The sequence below is a fragment of the Antechinus flavipes genome, chromosome 1 (genome assembly GCF_016432865.1).
Source record: "Antechinus flavipes isolate AdamAnt ecotype Samford, QLD, Australia chromosome 1, AdamAnt_v2, whole genome shotgun sequence".
Taxonomy (NCBI): Eukaryota; Metazoa; Chordata; class Mammalia; order Dasyuromorphia; family Dasyuridae; genus Antechinus; species Antechinus flavipes.
In genome coordinates this window covers 127,361,991-127,376,789 of record NC_067398.1, presented here as the reverse complement: position 1 = coordinate 127,376,789, position 14,799 = coordinate 127,361,991, and the positions used below count along the sequence as shown (strand labels likewise).

At 39.7% G+C, this 14,799-nt stretch overlaps 1 protein-coding gene across 3 annotated transcripts in view; it reads right to left on the bottom strand.

Annotated features, from left to right (window-relative positions):
* Positions 1-12,596, bottom strand: part of GHR (growth hormone receptor) — a 300,535-nt gene extending 287,939 nt beyond the window's left edge. For 2 of the 3 annotated variants that reach the window (XM_051990406.1, XM_051990431.1), the window contains exon 1: positions 12,449-12,596. The gene's annotated coding sequence lies outside the window, so the exon portion shown is untranslated. Of the gene's footprint in view, positions 1-12,244; positions 12,375-12,448 lie in introns of those variants that run through there. The other variant, XM_051990422.1, reaches the window with a different exon arrangement.
* Between the last annotated feature and the right edge of the window lie 2,203 nt (positions 12,597-14,799).

Here is a 14,799-nt window from a genome sequence, read left to right as displayed (position 1 = left end):
ATATTTTCCATTTCTGATTCATTAATAACCTAAGTCATCAATGGGTAGACACATTAGCAAGAATTCACAAACAGGAAATGAACATTTTGAAAGCAGTGTAATTATGAAGTAAGGCTACTAAGTTCAGGAGGGGCATAAAAACACTTCAGAGACATACTGAGGAACTAAATGTAGTTTACTGGCAAAAGGCAATGGGAAATTGATCAGTAATCAGAAATGAAATGCACTTTTTTTCTAGCAAAAGTTTTGGTCTAGGAGAGTATTAGAAATAGTGTCAGGAAGGGGAAGCAAGCTGGTATAACAGATAGAGCACCAGCCCTGAAGTCAGGAGGACCTGAGTTCAAATCTGACCTCAGACACTTATACTCCCTGGATGTGTGATCCCAGGCAAGTCACTTAACCCCCAATTGCCTCAGAAAAAAAATTAGAGACAGGTACTTACTATTTGTCACAATCCCAAAGCAAAGGCTAATCTGTGCTGTGCAGTATTGAAAAACTATTAATCGTAATTTCAGTCTTTTCACTCACAACAGTGGACACAGATAATTATTACTGTTAAATGTTTAATCTTCAAACAAAGACAAAATTATCTATATTTTGTGAACTTTTGATTATCACTGATAGATAGATATCTGGGCAAATTAGCAGAAGAAGACACATAAGATAATAAGAAATAGACCAAAGCAGAATTGCATGAATTTGGATGTAAAAAGCCATGATGGTGCCTAAAGCAAAAGGGATCCATAGTGCTTCATAGATGGATGTGGCTGCCATGAAATTTTCAGTGTCACTTAGCAGCAGGACTTGTCTGAAAGCCAAGAAAAACTCTATATTTGAAACTCAAGGTTGCTAAAAACAAGGAAACTATACTAGAAGAAAATGCTCTATTTTAAAGCCATAAACAATCAAATCATATATTGGTCTATCAGACAGAGAAGAAGGATTGGAAGAACCTAGTGATTTTTTAAATTGAAAGTTTCAAAGGAACTAATAGAATAACATCTATATATTTATATCTATAGCACTATATATATAGCAGTATCTATATATCTATATAGCACTGAAAGGTTTATAAGATGCTTTACTGTATTATCTCATTTGATCCTCCCATTAATCCTCTGGGGTAAATAGTTGTTCAGTCATTTCAGTCATAACTTACACTTCAGTTTTCTTGGCAAAAATATTGGAGTGACTTGCCATTTTCTTATCCTCATGATTTTACAGGTGAGAAAACTGAGGCAAATAGGGTTAAATGACTTACAGCTAGAAAGTATCTGAGGCCAGATTTTAAAATATGAGGATAAATCTTCCTGGTTCCAAGTATAGCACATATACATAACATATGTATATATGTGTATGTGTGTATGTGTATACATATGTCTGTGAATATCTATCTATCTATCATTTATCTCTCTATCGTCTATCATCTATCTATGCATCATGTATTTCAGTGCCTAGGAAAACCCTGGAAACAATGTAGGAGAAAAAACACTAATTTTGAAATCAAGACTCTTGGACTCCAGAAGTTCCAGCTCCAAAACTAGCAGTTTGATGGTCTGGTTAATTTTATAGGCTAGTATCAATTACAGCCTTAGCTTGGCTGCTCAGAATCATTATCTAATGGGCTCTAAAAGGTTTTACTGATGATGTCATTAGTTCTCACTATCTGAGTCAGTAATCAAAAAAGAATATCCCAATTTTACACATGTGGTAACAGAAAGGCAGCATATTAAAAACTATACAGGTTTAGTGATTAGCATTACAATGCGTCATTAGTGAAGTGAGAAATGGAATCTTTGCTGATGTCTCATTAGAAATGCAAAACAGTCTCAAATGATGCCATTTCCAGAAGAAATTTCTACATTCTTATAAAGTCCTCCCACAGGGTCACTACTGGAAAGCGGGCCAATGACCATGAGCTGTCACTCCAACTCTTGTACGTATTAGCTATTACATTTTCTAAATATCAAGATTCTTATTTTTAAAATGTGGATAATAATTCTTGCACTTCTCTCTTCCGAAGATTCTTGAGAAGAAAGTATTTTGTTCAATCTTAAAACTCTGCAAGAATATGATCTGTTATTACTATAACAATAGCAGAAGAAAATACTTGATTTATTCCAGTTCCTCTCTTTTGCATTTTTTGTTCTCCACTCTCCATATTTTTCCTACTTCAACTTTTCTCTTTCTCCTTCATCATCCCTGTTTATCCAGTGATGCATCAGTCATTCAGAAAAAGAATGCTCAATAAACATTTATTTTGTAAACGTCTCCTAGGAAGAGAAGGTGCTATATCTACTAAAATTATGAAAGTCCTGACTTTTCATCATATCTCTCCTTCTAAGCAGATTGAAAAGACAAGGTAATTCCTAGGATATCCATCATCTTTCTGTAAATGAAGAAAGTCAATACCTGCCATTTCCTTTCAGGTTCCATATGGGGTTTGTCCATACTCCTCCACATCTCCCAAATGCCCTTTGGCACATCTTTTATTCTGCTCTATCTGCCTGACCTGAGATAGGAAGGATATCACTCATGCTGTATCAGGCATGTTAACACATGAATTTTAGAGCTGGAAGAGACTATTTAGATTGGTGAATTCAACCTTCTTATTTTACAGATGGGAAAACTAAGGTCAAAGGAGTGATTTGACCCAAATCATACAGTGAATGGAATTCTGAGGCAGGATTCAAATCCAAGCATTCCTGACTCCAGGTTTGTAGCATCTCCATATCAGCAATTCTCAAAGTGTTGCAGGGAGCACTGAAGTTCCTTGAGACTCTCTCAAAATCAGTTTCAGAATAATTTTAAGACATTCTGATTTTTAGTTATTTACAGGGATAGAACTAGAATGCAGGCCTCCATACTCCCCAGTTCAAAATTCTCTCTCACTTTGTATCAATGTACAAAATTTGTAAATAGTTAAACAATATTTATTAATAAACAATTATTATTATTATTATTAATTATACACTGCTAAGCACTGTGCCAAGTGCTTTTACAAATATCTCATTTGTTTCTCACAACTTCGCTGCAAGGTAGGTGATGTTATTATCCTTACTTTATAGATGAGGAAACAGGCAAAGTTATAAAATTCTTTCTCTGATGCATACTAAACTGTGTAGCTCAGAGAAAGTAATTTACACCTCTCCCCTTTCCCCTACTATAGCCCACATTCCTTATCTACAAAATGAACTGGTTATACTCATGGCCTTCAAAGTCCCTAGGAGCTTGAAATCAGTGATCATATAGGCCTTTATTAAGATAGGATACAAAATGTCTGAATGAAAATAAATAACTAAACCATATAGGGAAAGAATGAAATTTTGTCAAGGGTTCCTAACATTCCTCTTGTTGGATACCTAGTAGTTGAAGCCCCACAGCAGCTGTTTGTCAGCTCTGTATTATCTCATTTGATTTGATTTCATTGATGATAGCTACGGTAGATTTTTAACCCTGATTTAGAGATAAGAAAATTTAAAGCAAGAAAAGTTAACTTGTTCAAGATCACACAGCTAATAAGTGATAGCACTGGGAATGAAACTAAGTTCTTCTAACTTCAAGTTTGAAGAAATCTCCTAAAGAAATTGTATTAACTGGGGATATTAAAACTAAGTCTGGTGGTAATTTTAAAGAGCCAAAAAAAAAATCCAGAACAGCAATTTCTGACAAGAATTCTGTCTCCTTGTAAAGTGTCGACCAAAGCAATTTTCTGATTTGTGGTTTCATTTTATATTACTTGAATTAAATTTTCCCAAGAGGGAGGACTGGAAGAAATTAGCCCAATTTGCTATCTTCTTCTCTATTCCTTTTCCTGCCATCATCTTGGGGATGCTGTTAATGAGCTTTCTAATATCCCATCGCTACCAATGGAGTCACATCTTAGATTTCAGTAGAATAATCCTAACTCCCCAAATCCTCAACTCTGAAAATCATTTTTAAACCACAATTTATTTTTTCTGGATAATTTCTTTCTCAGGAAAGACCAGCACCTTTGGTGTGAGGGCTTGCTGAACCCTTTTCAGGCCTGCTCATCAATCTTTGGAACTCATCTTTTATCCAACTCTCACTTGTGGCTACAAAAAACTGCAGCCCATGATCAGTGGCTATAACCTGGTAAAACCATCTAAGCAGACAGAATAAACCAGGTGGAGGGTAACTGATAAGTCTCATACCCAACAGAGAGTTAGGGGGATATAACTACTGCAAGTATGGAAGGGTCTTCCCTATCCCCACCCCATGGAATGGGGAAGCGAGTAGAGTTTGTTCCAATGGCCAGAAAAACTTTTGTAGTGGACCCTGTAGAACTTTTAGAGATAGGATAGAAATCAAAGATCCACTGCAGACTAGGCCATCTCCAGTCATCCTGACTTTTGTTTTGCCTCTGAACTTCAATGACTCAGGAAGAGAGAATGAGGCTAACAATTTTGCACAATTCTGCCTCATTTAATTTCAAGTCATGCACAAGTCAGGACATCACATAATGATATCAGTGGCCCTCTTTGAAAACAAAATGCAAACAAAATCAATGTATATTTTTTCTTTCTCACTCTATCCATTCATATTCTTGGGATAACAGAATCAATGTATCATATTTTTTATTCTAAATTTAACAATTTATATTGCAACATTGTAAAGACAAACACAACTGTGAAAGACTTAAGTATCAATGACACCGAATAATATGGGCTTTCCATATATGTTATGGAAGATCCTGCTTAGACATAGATCCATAATTAAAACTACATCCCTCCTTCAACAGGAATCTTGAATTTTGGCTCAATCCCTTGGTAGTTCAATTTGTTCTAAGGTTTTGGTTCTTCCTCCAACTTTTTCAGCTTGCACAGTCCCAAACCTGGAATTGACTCCATCCCTTGCTGGGAGCCTAACAGGTCTCAGTCAATCACTGTTTGTGTTAATGTCTTGTTTGTGTCTTCCTGAAAGACCCCAGGTGCATTGATACTCTGCAATGCTGCTCTGGCCTTTTCTTGTACTATGACTTCTACATGGTTCAGGACTGGTCTTGTTGCTGGTCTAGCTATTACCTGCTCTTGGTATATCTTGCTTTCTACCTTGCACCTTCCTCATCTTGCCTCTGTTTAAGCTTCTACAGGATTCTGCCAGTCTGTGTGTGTGTGTGTGTGTGTGTGTGTGTGTGTGTGTGTGTGTGTGTGTAATCTTTGATGGAAATTATAGCTATTTCTCTTTGTTTTTCTTGATCATTAAATTGACTTTGGGTTGAGTTGACAGGTAATCTGGACTCCTTTAGGTCATAATAAAATATCATCTTCCCACATTCAATATTAGGTACTCGTTGAATTTAATTTGAGCCCCTTAATTTTTCCATGTTTATCCAATCTATTAAACCTATTCTGGTCCCATTTCCCACCCTCCCTTCTAATTCTGTAATCACCCATTTCAATGATGGCTTCTCCTATTTGATTCCCTTTCCAATGAGTATCCCTTATTTATACCTTTTTAACCTTCAGATTTGTATAATTCCTAGCATTTGTCTCTTTTACACTAACTCCTCAAAGGACTAAAGAAAAGGACAAAATCAGATTGACTGGGTCCATTCAAAATTAAGCTTAATCAACCTTGACTAGTCCCTTATTGCTCCTTAGCAATTATTCATCATTTAATTGTTCCTCTGTTACATTTTATACAAAGCTTGCCCCAAATCATCTCTTCTATTCTGAAAGAATTCATTCCTAATTCCTCTCCCTCACCTTCACAATCAGCTAGGATCTGAATTTATTGAAATTATTCAACTCTCATCTCCTTTAATTTTTTCCCCCAACTCTAAAACACTCCATATCTTTATTCTTTCAAAACTACAAAGAAGAAAGTGGCTCTTCTTGCTCTTTTTAATCTCACTTTTTAAAAATCCCATCTTTCCTATCTCTTCTATGACTTTTTTTCTCTCAATTATCCTCACCTCTGATGAATCTTCAATCTTACTTTTCTGAATGGCACCCATCTTTCCATTATGGATATACTTGTCCCACCCCCAAGATTCTATTCTGAGTCTTTTCTCTCTTCTATTATTTGGGGATCTATTCAAGCTTCTATCATTTCCATGAAGATGACTCAGAACTAATCTCTGTCCAGAACTCCAATTCTGCATTAGCAATGTCTATAGAACTTTTTAAGCTATATGTCCCATAGGCTTCTCAAACTCAATGTAACCAAAAAAGAATTCATTAATTCTCTTCCCCAAATACATCCCTTTTTCAAACTTCCCTATTACCAATGAAGGCACCATCATGCATCCAGACAGGTTTGTTCATTCTTACCCCACATATACAAGCAGGTGCTGGATCTAATCATTTCTATCTCCATACTCTTTCATAGACATATCACTTCTCCACTCACAGAGCAACCACCCTAATTCAGATCCTCAATTTAAATCATCTGGGATACAGAAATGCTAATTGGTTTCCCTGCCTTAAGACTCTTAGAACACCAATCCACCCTCCACATAGCAACTATAGACATTTTCTTAAACATGATTTTATCGTATCACTCCTATCATTAAATCTAATGACTCCCTATTAATTATAGAATCATATGCATATAATCATATATACATATACATTATTTGTGCATATATATGGCTACACACTATCTCCCCATTAGAATAAGTGAGCAGATATTGTCTCACTTTTGATTTTGTGTTCCCAGATCCTAGCAGAGCATAGTAGTAATTATTTAATAAATACTTGCTTGACTGTTCTGTATGACACAAATGAGAAGATGCTGATCAGTGTACCTATTAGGATTTTTGTTAAGATAAAACAGATTCCTCATTAGCAAACACCTTTTTTTCTTGCCTCAAATTATTCATTTGTAAAATGGGCATAGTATCACTCCAATTACCTTGCAGAGTTGTTATGAAAGTCAAGTGAAATAATGTCTATGAAAGTACTATGAAAAAAATGTAAATTATCATGTAAATGCTAATTGATTTAATACTATTTATACATTTTGTTTTCTGTTCCCAATTAACTTTATTCTAAATGTAATCCAAATGGAGAATACAAAACATGGTTTTGTTTTCTGAGAACTTCTACTTTGAAAAGTTAGCCTTAAAGGGGTTACCCAAGATAATTTTTAACATTCTTGGATAATCATCTTTTACTAGATGTTGTTTCTCCCATTTATGCTTAATGAAGAAATGCAACTTTCTCCATATTCAGAACTATTGGCAAAAGCCTCAGTTTCATAAATAGGGAATATCAATAGCTGGGCCCTGTGGCTAGTACAATATATATAAGTCCTACTTCCTGCCCTCGAGGGTTTTTAAAGTATAGATGGGGAGAGAAAACACTCCTGAAAAAAGATAAGTAATCACATGTTGTGATCGAAAGAATACTGAATTTAAAGTTAGAAAACATGAGTTCAAATCTTAACTATATGTTACTACCTATGTGACCTTGACAGAATTATTCATTTCCTGAAAGCATAATTTATAAAATTATAGGACAGGACTAGGTGACCCCTTAAGTCTCTTTATTCTCAAATGCAGAGGACATCCTATGAAATTAAGCTAATACACGTTAAAGACCAAATTAATAGTGTATTTCAAGAGGTATAAAACATGTCACCTGCACTGCTCTGGCAATACTCCAGGGTGGAACCAGAACCAGATTAAAAGCAACTGAGAAATATTTAGCAAAATAAATAAAAATACAATAGAATATAGATAATGTCAATATGTGGTTTTCTAAATCAATGTAAAACCCACAGGAATCCTTATGTATGGCTTAGTGGTTTTATTTCTATTTGATCTGGCAGCACTGGTGTAGATGATTATTATAGGGATTCAGTAGAGGAAATGATCAGGGATGATCAAATTACTTCAATGGTCACTCACAAGGTCAGTATTTCCAAGAAGAAGATAGGACTTGAGGTTGATCTTGAAAAAATAGATAGGTCTTAGAAATAATGCATATGTGACTCAGAAAGATAACAAACCTAAGTTTAGGTAGAGAATCTTTGTTAGTGCCTATGGCCAAACAGCTTTAGAATTTAAACCATTTTGTGATGTCCCTCCCAGGTTAGCCACATGGAGAACAAGATGAGTAGTTTATTGCTGGGACTGCTCTGTTGCTAGCCCCACATTCAACCTTTCAACCTGGTAAGGCTTGCCAGAGCTTCCTCTCTCAGGCACAGCCCTTAAGAAGTCAGGGCCAACTTTGACGAGTATAAGGTCACAGTTTCACACTTACATTGAGGATAAAGCATCAGAGTAGAATTTAACTCAAAATAACTCACATTTATAAAGAACTCAAATCTTTGCAAAGCACTTTGCAAACAGCAATTTTGTGTGATACATTGAACAAGTATTTTTATAGATTATAGGAAACTAAGTCTCAGAGTCTTGCTCAGGGACCTAAAGTAGAAGAATTAGTAAAATAGAATCGGAAAACATTTTGCATTTTGACTCCCTGAATAATGTTCTCTCCATTCTACCTCACTCCCTCGCATTCTAGATGAGGAAAACTTAAGATAAGTAGAAAATAAGATTCTGCTGTCAAATTTCACTAATATCAAATAGGGTGTGAAACTTCAGTTCCTACAGAAAACCTGTTAGCAGCCCACTTTGGTTCATCAAGAATGTGCACATCAGACTTTTTTATGTTTGCACTGCCTCAAGAGCAAAATGAGTTAACTTAATCAGACATGTCCCATACATATAATTTGGACCCTCTTCCTTTTACCTCCACTGGAGCCAGAATGTGGATTGTCTCCAGAATGAAAATAGAAGGCAATCTTTCCCTACCTATTGATTGATTCTGAAAATTTAAGTTCAGAAAACCAAGAGTGTTTACTTAAATTATATGTAGGGACTGTTTCAAATTTTCTATTTGTTCTGAACATTCAATTTTGATTTTCCTGGCCTTTAATATGTCATACAAATGCTATCTTTTAAAGTTAATCTTCATTGACAAAAGGCAATGAAGCAGACATGGGCTGTAAGTAAAAGTAATTTCACCTGCACATTCACAGAAGGATTCTAAATATTGCAGAGATGTTTTGAAGTTTGTTATAACCACCTTATGATTATAAAGAAAAATAAATAAGGGATAAAAACCCATTTGATATAGAATTTAACTAAGTATTCATTGTACTGGAACTCCTCTACATGTACACACACACACAGTCATACACATACACTCTCTTGTATGAAAGAATGCTTCATACTGCTGAAAAAATGCCAGACACATGGATATATTACCTTGTGTACATAACTAATATGGTGTAGATTTGAATATTAGCAAACTTCAGTTTCTACTATTAAAAAATTAGAAGAGGACCTGTAACTGTTAAAAGCTCATGAATACACCATTTAGAAATTAATAGGCACCATGGAAAATATGTCCTTGTAAATTTTAACTTAAATCTGCCCAGAGGTAGCTAGGTGTTATAGTGGATAGAATGCTGAGCCAGGGGTCAAAAAGATCTAAATTCAAACTTTTCTTAGCTATGTGACCCCAGACAAAATCTGCCTCAGTTTCCTTATGTGTTAAATAAGGATGAGAATAGAACTCATTTCCCTGGATTGTTGTGATATTATATTTTTAAAATGCTATATAATTCCAGCAATTATTATTTAAAAAAAAAAAAACTAAAAGGCAATCATGAGGGAAAAAAAACATGAAAAGAAGAAAAAAAGATCATTCCACAGTGCAGCAATAAATATGTAAATATCAAGGGGGTAACTGGTGAAACTTTCACTGAGAGAGCAGATATAGAAAATATTATTTAAGCCTATTTAATAAATAAAAAAAAACCTAAAGATCTTGCTGCCCTGCATTCTCATTATATCTTTTAGATTTATCTTTACATTAACAATGCTAACCGGCAAATAGCCAGCAGGGCTTGCTGAGCTGGACCAACTTCAGGAATTGTTTCCATGCTGGGGCGCTTCCTGCGCTTGGCACAGGCCAACTGCCACTGTGGCTCCATTTATTACATTATGCTATAAACATTATGTCCTGAGCTAACAAGATACTCAACATGACAGTCCAATAGGTTACCGAGTACAGTAAACATCTGTTCACCAGGCACCAGAGCTATGACTGAGATAGGTTGTAGCGAATATCAATTTTAAGTGGTTTATGCAGTGGATTCTTTTTTTTTTTTTTTTTTAAGTAATAAAAAAAAAATCCAATCCCAAACTCTGACTGGGACAAATATTTGCACGTCAGAGCTATGCTCTCTTTAAAAAACACACATGCATACTTAAGTGCTGTCTTGTGTTTATAGTGTCTCATCTCCCATCCTCCTCAGTACAATGTTTGCCTTTAGAACACTTCAGGAGACCAATGATCGAATAATTTCGATGTATATATTTACTCTGAAGAAAAGTTGAACGTTGAGTCACCTATTCTAGTAATATTAGGCAATTATTTTTTCAAGGTGGCAATAGGAGGAGAAAACTTCTTGGCTACAAACTACAGTATGTCTCACAGACTTTTAGATTAAAGCAAATCTTGAATGATGAATAGACAACTAGAGACGTCTGTCTCTCTTCCCCAGGTCAAGTCTTCCCCCTCCTCATAGAGCAGACACACCATCCTCCACTCATCCAAAGAGCAAATGAATGAAGTACAGAACAGCATCCTGCCCAATTCTTTTATTTCAGTAGTTTGCTTTCTTTCTCAGAGACCCTGTGTTATACTATCAGGGACGGGTGGAAACATCAGTGATCCTCAGCAAACGCTTCAGGGTTAGAGAAGCAGTTTCCCAAAAGAGCGGAGCCCAGCCAGTGCCTACGACCCCCGGGCGGTATGCCTGAGGGTCTTTTAAGACCTAAGTTTTGAAGGTAGACAAACCCCGCTAACGAACGGGTGAGGTGGCAGACCTGGTATTCCCTCAATTTCAGAGATTCACCCCGACTCTCACTTGGGACTGTACTCATGCTTCGGCGGGGTTCTTTTTCAGAGAAAAGGGGGTCACTTCTTAGGGTAAGGCTACCGCTTGCAAATGCAGAATAGCATACAGCGAGGTTCCAGTCCCTGGGCTACAGGGGAGCTCCCTTTTTAAAAGACCACGGAGGTTTATCCCTAAGGCAACTTCCACAATTCCCCCACCCTCCCGCCTCCCGTTACCTTTCCCCAGTCCCTTCCACTGTAGAGACATAAACAACCCTCCCACCTCCACCGCCACCACCACCTCCCAGGCCCTCCGCCTACCCCCACAGTACGCTCTCTGAGCTAAGGGACACTCCTACACGCTGTGCTTGCCCTCCTGTACACCGACACACATACATAGCACGTACATCCGTGCAAGCACACAAAACCACCGCCACCGCCTCCACCAAACCAAACCAAACCAAACCAAACCAAACCAAACCAAAGCTAGGCAGCCGCGGTTCTGGCAACAGTTTCAATGTGGTGTACAAGAAGGGTCTTCCACCCAGACAGCGCGCCCCACGCCCTCTGCCTTCCTCCCAAGCCCTAGCCATTGAACAGCCGGGAGTCCCTAAGACCAGGCACCCGCTGGCACTCCAGACCGCCTCTGTTAGCTCTGGCTGTCAAAACTTTGAGGTCGTTTCAAAACCGCAGATTAGTGAGGGGCCACTAGTGAGGAAGCTGCTGCAGCCCCGATTTCCATGCCAATCCCACCCAGTCAAACCGAGTTTACTTCTCCAGTCTCCCAAAGAGGTAAAGAGCGCAAGAACATTAAAAATATAGCATTAAGGCTCGAGGAAAGGCTGCGCACATTAGGAAAGGCAAAGTCTGGAGAAGGAGTCCCATTGTTCCCTGATCCTTTTCCACCATCCAGTCACCTCTCTGGACACACAACTCCAGCTGGAGTTTCTGCCCGAGTGGGCAGAGGATGTCAAATCCAAATACAGAGAAAAGAAGAAATGGGAGGGGGGAGAGAGAGAGAGAGAGAGAGAGAGAGAGAAAGAGAGAGAGAGAGAGAGAGAGAGAGAGAGAGAGAGAGAGAGAGAGAGAGAGAGAGAGAGAGAGAGAGAGAGAAACTCACAGAAAAAAGTTTAAAGACACCCACAAAACTGTTTCCAAAATAAGTCCTTCCATACAACCCCTCAATAAGACACCCCCACCTTCCTGCGCTTAAACAAATTTAGTCCTACTATCCTCACTCCCCAAACTCTCTTTCCTAAAAGAAAAAGAAAGAAAAAGTCTAGTCCAAAAGACAGACAGACAGACAGAAACACACACGCACGCACGCACACGTCCATGGTATGGATCAGATTACAACAACCTACCAGCGGAAAACAACTTCTTCGGGAGGAAGCGCAAACCATCGGTGCTCTACCCCCACCTCTAGGCACCAGTGTATTTGCGGATAAATCTGAAACCTCCAGCACCCCAAATAAACCTCCTCCCGCCCGCCCCCAACGCCGAGTTCCAGCCCAGAGTTGGGAAGTGACCCCCTCGCCCGCGGATCTGCCCACCACCACGACCACTACCTTGGAGCCGAGCCTCGTAGCAGAGCGAGCAGAGGGTCTCTCTTCTCGCTGCGGCTGGTTGCGCCCGGGCGCCCCAGGGGGGTCCCCGCTGCCGGGGCGCTCAGCAGCAGCCACAGCTGCCACCGCTGCTGCTGCAGCAGCCGCCGCCGCCGCCGCCGCTGCCGCCGCCGCCGCCGCCGCCGCCGCCTCTACCTCCTCCCCTTCCCATGGCTGCGCCCCGCTTGGCAGCTCTCGGGCTGTCAGGCTTCGGGAAAGGAGGGGTGGAGAGGGGGGCGGGGTAAAGGGGTTGGGAGGGAGGGCACGGGAGGGGTGGGAACCAGGGAAAGGGAGAGGCGCTTTTTTGCTGGGGTGAGGGGCGGTGGGAAGGGGGGGGCGGGCCGAAGATCGCGTTGAGACCGGGACAGAGCGGCACGCTCCGGCGTCTGGGCTCGGGACGGGAGGGGAGGGAGAACTCCAGCCAAAGGAGGAGTGAGGGCAGCTGGTAGGAGATGGACTGGGGAGGAGGCGAGAGCCGCCCGGGGAGCGAATTCCTGGGAGCTCAGATTGCTGCCTTTGCCTGCGAGGAGTTGGAGTTGGTGCGTGTCACTTTCATCTGGACTACTCGGCTCCTCCTAGAGGAAAACACTGGCTGGTGCAGGACACTTCCTTCCTCTGGGGAGGCCCACCCCTACTCCCGAAAAGAAAACAGGGTCCGAGCGCTAACGCCAGTAAATAAACAAACGCTGGCGCTGGCCGGAGAGCGCCGAAGGCGGCTCTCCTCAGGGGCCGGAAGGCGAAATTCAGGAGAGTCACTTAAAAGGCCCCACTCCCCAACGGCTGCTATTGAGCAACATGGAGCCAGCTTGGAAAGCCCTCCAGCCACCTGAGTTAGGGACTGCGGAGCCAGTCTCTTCAGCGGTCCGAACCTCCGGTGCCTCGTGGACACGGCGGGCGCAAGCCTGCTGCTATATCCCGGGGCTCCTGGGAGCTGTGCGCTATGTTTGGGGGCAGGCATATAAGTAGGTAGGGGGAGATGGCAAAAGCGGTGAGTATTAGGGTTCTCCTGTAGATGGATCTGTACATGCCCTGTGTCCGGATTCCCAGAGCTTTATATGGATGTGTAGTATACACGTGTGCGCCCACGGCTCTGTTGGTGTCTATCTCCTCACGGGGTATATGCCATGTATGTTTGTGTGTGTGTGTGTGTATACATATAGATCGTGTCTGAGAGAGGTATATTGCGTAAATGGGCGTGTGTGTACATATAAACCCACTCACATACATGTGTGTATCCAGTGTATGTATATATCATATGTCTGAGAGGCATATTGCAAATATGGGTGTGTAGGTATATGTGTGTGTTTATATATAGTATATGTAGACATATCTTATATCTCAGAAGTATTTTGCATATATGGGTATATAAGTGTATGTGTGTGCATACACACACACACATATATACATCCCTAGATTTTTGTTTGTATGTGCGTATCTATCTATCGATCTATATAATATCTGAGAGATATATTGCATATATGGGTGTATAGGTATAGGAGTGTGTGTGTGTGTATACACCCCCCAGATATATGTTTGTATGTATATGTATATATATCATCCCTGACAGATAGGTTGCACATATGGGTGTATAGGTATACATATATGCATGCTTAGATATATGTGTGTACATATATATAGTATATATGTATGTATATATATACATATATATATCTGAGAGGTTTTTGCATATATAAGTATAGGTTTATATATATACACATATATATAGATATCTTTGTATATATACATATGTAGATAGTCAAATGCACAGGTACATGCATATATGTGTATATATATATAGGCATTTCTACATGTGTGACTGTATATACACAGGTACATGGGTATATATATTATATAGATATATGTATGTCTATGTATGTGTGCATATATACACACGTATGGCAGCTAGATAGCATAGTAGTTGGCAGCAGGGAGACTTATCTTTCTAAGTTCAAATCTTTGTAAAACATTTCCCAGCTGTGTGATTCTGGGCAAGTCATTTAACCTTGTTTGCCTCAGTTTCCTCCTCTGTAAAATGATCTGGAGGAAAAAAAAAAAAGGCTAACTCTTCCAACATCTCTGTCAAGAAGACCCCAAATGGAATCACAGAGTTGGACACAAACTACTGAACCACAACAAAGTTATGTGTGAATATGTACACAGGCAGTTGTGGGGAGGTAGGAAGGGGCAAGCAAAGTCTCTCTAGGTGCCCAAAGGTCTCAGATTAAGCACCAGATCAGAAGCTTTTCATCTTTCTTCCAATCCTTTCTGCTTTCAAGTGGAGGATTTTGGGTGGAGGGCAGAGGATACATACACAC